At 59.9% G+C, this 5,091-nt stretch overlaps 1 protein-coding gene across 1 annotated transcript in view; it reads left to right on the top strand.

Annotated features, from left to right (window-relative positions):
- The first annotated feature begins 1,029 nt into the window (after positions 1–1,029).
- Ntng2 (netrin G2) overlaps positions 1,030–5,091 on the top strand; it is a 50,883-nt gene continuing 46,821 nt past the window's right edge. The window contains exon 1 of the mRNA XM_023700251.1: positions 1,030–1,495. The gene's annotated coding sequence lies outside the window, so the exon portion shown is untranslated. The remainder of the gene's footprint in view (positions 1,496–5,091) is intronic.

The raw sequence follows: 5,091 nt of genomic DNA, 5'->3' as shown, positions 1-5,091 counted from the left end.
TCTCTCTCTCTCTCTCTCTCTCTCTCTCTCTCTCTCTCTCTCTCTCCCTCTCTCTGTCCTCAGGCCCTTTGTTCTTGATACTTCCAAATGGCAGTGCTAGCTCCTCCAGCCCACCCTCCTAAGGAGGCCAGGAGCACTCCCAAATCAGGAGCATTTCTGGAGACCGTGCAAGCTCTCCCTCCACACAGCCCCAGGAAGCAGGCTGGCAGGAACCCTCCAGGGGCCAGAGAGCCCAGGGCTGCCCGCAGGTGCCAACTCAATGGCCACTGCCCGGCATTGCCAGAGTCCTCCCGCGCCTGCTCTCAGCCTTGCCCCAGGGAGGTACAGAACCCCCAGCCAGCCCCCTGCCCCCTATTCTGCACTCCCTGCAGAGCTAGCTTGGCTTCTCCCGAGCAGGGCCCATGAGGGTGGAGGCGGCGATGTGTCAGCTGGTATTCAGGCTCTGGTTGTGCGCTCAGATGCTCCCCCTCCCCATCGCCCCAAATCCACCCACCCACCCCTTTACCCACTGCTCTGGGCCTTCTGGGTGGCAGCCCTTCACAGAGAGAAAGAGAAAGAAGCAGCCCGGAGCCCTGGGCTGCTGGGGTGGGGGACCCGACTCCCTCGGCCCCCTTCCTTGTGCCAATGGGGCAGCCCCCACAACCGCGGGCGCCGGCACCCGGAAAGCCCCCCCACCCTCCACCACCACCCCCTCCCGCTTTTGGAGAAGGAAGCTGCAGCCCCGCCGCGCCTGACCCGCACCGCCGGCAGAGGATGCGTCCTGCGCACAGGGACCCGCTGGCCCCCGGGCCCGGAGGCCATGTGTAGGCAGCGACCCCCCAACCCAGGAGCAGGCTTGCTCCCGCGGCCGCCTGCTGGGGTCCCCCCTGGCCGCGGGCGCTCGGGGACACCCCTGCTCGCCGCCCCCCTCCCCGGGCCGTGGCGTCCCCGGAGTCTCGCAGTATTTCCTCCCTGCACCTTTAAGAAGACCGCTGCTCTGTGGTGGGATGGTGTGTTAGAGCCACACAGAGGAAGTTACGCAGCCCGGATCAGGCCGAGAGATAAAAGCCCGATGGTGATCGCCAGCGATGGCAAGAGGATTGCGCCTGGGCATTAACTTGGAGCGGCGCTCGGGGGGGCCCTGAGCGCCCCGCCATCTGGCCCGCGCCCTGCTGGGGCGGGGAGGGGGGATGTCTCGGCGCCGCGACCAGCAGCAGCCGCGGAGCCCACCCAGGCCGGGGGCTGCGGGGCGCGCGAGCTCGGCTGCTCCCCGAGCCGCCCGGGGGGCCCCAAAAGTTTGCACTTGTTAGCGGCGACCTCGGACTCGGATGCTGGCTGCGCGCGTGGCCCCCTCCCCCGGCCCCAGCGGCCGGGACAGCAGCGGGCGGCGCCCCCGGCGGCCCCAGGGCGTCCCGACCCCGGCTTAACGGCGCCCCCCACCCGCGTGGCCTCGCCGCACCCACCGCCGAGCGAGGACGGCGGCGGCCTCGTTCTGCGCCCCGAGCCGCCGAGCCGGGTAAGGTTGCAGCTCCGCTGCCGCTTGCATCGCGCGGGGCTTGGTGACCGAGCAGCACTCCGGCCGCGGAGCGGCTCCAGCACCGTGCAGCTCGAGCTCGCTGCAAAAGTTACTGGGTAGCGGCTGCTACGGCTGGGGGCTGGCTTGGACCTAGAGGGGTGTGAGCGCGCTTGGAGCTGCATCTTAAAGGAGTCGCTGGCTCTTCTGCCTCCCCCACCCCGCCCCCCGCCCCGCCACCCCAGGCCGGCTTTTCCCTCTGTGTGTGTGGCTGGAGGGGTAGGGGTGGGGGTGGACGTTGGGAGGAGGCTTGACTGAGAGCCCGCACGGCAAGTCGCCCTTCTCCAGCGCGGCTCCGGAACCCCCTGTAATCGCCGCGCACCCAGCGCCCTCGAGTCTCTGCAAACTGACAAGCGCACAGTTGCGCCCCCAACTCTCCGCCAGCTGGAAACTTCTCTCCGTGCCTCGCTGGGGCTCGGTAGGTGGAGGTGGGGAGCAAGCGGGCGCCAGCTCAGCGAGTGCAGCTTGGAGTTGGGCTCCGAGTCGCGAGGCAGGAGCCTGGGCAGGGCAGGATCTCGACCGCGGTCTCAAGGGTGCAGCCGCCCTGGAGTGGGTTACCGGGTTTGGCTGGGGATCCTTGTGGGTAGCAGCGCGCGGAATGGGGGTGCAGCTCGTTCCTGGGTGCTTTCCTGCTGCTGGATGTGTTTTTATTAAGGGAGGCGGTGCCAAAGGAGGGGGCCACTTCGATGCTGGCCAGGTCGTATGAAAGGCTTGATTATGAATTGTTCGGTGTTTCACTTGCAACTTCGAAAGGCAAAAGCAGCGGCGGGCTTGCCGGGCTCCATGTGCGGTGCACACGGTTTGCAGCCCGCCGCGCGGACTCCCAACTCCTGGCGTCCTCAGTATGGGCGGCCGCCTGTACACCGGGGACCCACGTCCTCAGCCCCCGGGCGCTCGGGGCTCCTGCTCCCGCACACACAGTGCTCCCAACTTTCTCCGGTTCCTTGCTACAGAGAGAGAGCGCCACGGGGAGCTGCGAGCGAGGGAAAACACGATTGCAAAGCAGGGTGCACGGGGACTCGGGAACCCCCGTGCGCACTGAGCCGGTGATGAGCGCTGGGAAGCCACAGGGCCCTGCTTGGAGCAGGAGACAGAAAGGTGACCCTGGTCGGATAGGGCTCTCCTGTCCCTCCTCCCCAAAGCAAATCCCATATCTTCCACTGCATTGCTGGAAAGAGAATGCAGACCTCGGAGGATAGGCTTCCCTCATCCCACCAAAGCTCCCTGGGAGCCAGCGCCCGCCGGGACAAGTTTCCCACGAGGCCAGGGCACAGCCCGCTACTCCACGAAGAGCCAGATCGAAAGCCCAGCCAGCTCCCAGAGGCGCTAATTCAATAAGACAGAGAAATCTGAGTTCAGAAATCCTGATAAAATCTAATTTTCAGGTTTTAATACCCTGGCTATCAGCCCCCCTCCCCCGGTTCCTGAGGACTCTTAAAAGAAAATAAAGCACATTGATTCTATTTGTTTCTGGGAACTGCAGTTTCTTAATAATATCAGGTGAAGATTTATTTTCCAAGGAGAAAACGATCCACCAGGATACAATCTCTTACTCTGAAATTCCCTGCTGGCTTCTCCCTAGATGGTCTCCTCTCCCTTGTTCAGGGGCTCTTGCACCTCCCCACCCCTCCCATTTTTCTTTTTTGGCAAAAACTCCTAATATCTGAGTGCTGAGCTTACAATTACCCCTAGGATGCCAACAGCACCCAGTTGATTGACTGTAAACACACACACCTCCCCCCTCGCAGATTTTGTTGCTGGCTTCCCTCCCCCCCGCACCCCCCCACCCGGTTTCCCGGGAATGTGTGACATTTAAGCCCGCAATTAGTAGAGTTCCAAGTAGCAACACCACGCCTCTGTTTCAGGCCTTTGGGCCTCTCTGCCGCCTCCTGGCCACCACGAACAGCTCCTTCCCAGCCTTGAGCCCAGCCGCTGGTCCTGCTGGGACGCCCGAATGCCAGGCTCCTCCTTGTAAGCCCGCAGCCCTGCGCCCTAGCTGTCCCTAGGCAGGAGGAGCTCCCTACCTGTTCATGAATAGTGGGGTGCCTGCTGCTGGAAGAATTAATTAGGGGCATGCTGTTTTCTGGGCAGCGTGGAGCTCACTTGGTAGAGAGAAGCATCCAAGCCGTTGCCGGCCACGCTATTTTATTTTTACTACATTTTCTCGGGTTGTAAAAATAGACGCCAGGCACGTTTTTTTTAATTCCCCCCCCCCCCCGAGAGTTTTCTAGCAAGACGTACATTCAAGGCCAGGCAGACTCTATAACAGGTTTCTCCTGATGCCGCCCTGGGGTGAGATGGGAAATGTGGTCCAGCTCCGACCCTCATTCATCTGCATTAGGAGAACCTTCATCCAGGGAGAGGGGCAGGGCCACCATGACACTGGCGCTGAGAGATGGAGGAGCCCCGCTGAGGGCTTGAGGGCCTGGAGCGGGGCACTGGCTGGGGCTCCTCCCAGGGCTGAGCGCTCAGCCGCCAGTGCCAGCGCAGGCCGCAGCGCCGCCCCTCCAGTTTGTCATTTCTGGCAGGAGTGTGTTTGTGTCTGGGTGGTAACTGAGCGAGCTTTCATAGAAATAGTTAGCTCCTCTGGGACTTCCCGTGTACGATGGCTTACGAGGCTGTCAGGTGAGAGTCGCACTGACATCTGAGTGATTTGGGAATTTAAATGCAATATTCCCCGGCACAATAACCAGAATAATGAGTGGCAGAGGCTCATGGTGTCACCTTTGCCCTGTTGGCCAGTATTTTTGGCCCAGGTCCCATGCTAGCAGGACACGATTTCTCCCGGGGAGGAGCAAGCGGCTGGGAACACAGGATGTTCCTGGAGTCCTGTTTTCCCCTGTCTGACACCTGGGTTAATTATGTCTGTTTGGGCTTTTGCACGGTTACCCAAAGCTTCCAATAGTAATGCAATCATCAGAGCGATCCATTTGTAAACCTACCTTCCAAAGATGATTGTAAAATTCTGGCCTTGATTATTTTCATTTCTGTGTAAGTCTTCAATATGTTGCTTTCTTATCCCATTAAGAACATTCAACTCTGCCTTTCAGCTTGTGCTGACCTGTCTGTGGGAACCTAGCTCTCCACTGTTGGCCCAGATGTGGACGCCCTGATCCTCTGTACCTGTGCACAGGGTCCCCTCTATAACTAGTGTTACGATTTCGTAGGCTCCTTTAACAACTTTGACATTTTGACTTGTTGGGCACGGTATTTGAAAGCAGCCATTAAATCTTGGCTCGAGGGGCTGCTTTGCACCTCTGACCCTCAAGCAGAGCCACTTTGAACTAATAACCCCATCAAGGATGAGAGGGTACCTCACCTCTTTCATAACATACCCAATCTCCAAATGTGCAACTCTGGTATTAATAAGAACAGCCCAATCTTCTCAGGAGACCTCGCTAATGCAGCCTCATTTTTTGCATGTTTTGCCAGAGAGCTTTGTTCTTATACATCTCTAATTGTCCCCTTTTTAATTTGTTGCAGGTGTTGTTGCTAATGAGTGTTTCTCTCTCTCTCTCTCTCTCTCTCTCTCTCTCTCT

Source organism: Octodon degus, unplaced genomic scaffold (assembly GCF_000260255.1).
Source record: "Octodon degus isolate 3935 unplaced genomic scaffold, OctDeg1.0 scaffold00123, whole genome shotgun sequence".
Lineage (NCBI taxonomy): Eukaryota > Metazoa > Chordata > Mammalia > Rodentia > Octodontidae > Octodon > Octodon degus.
This window is presented reverse-complemented; position numbering and strand designations above follow the sequence as displayed.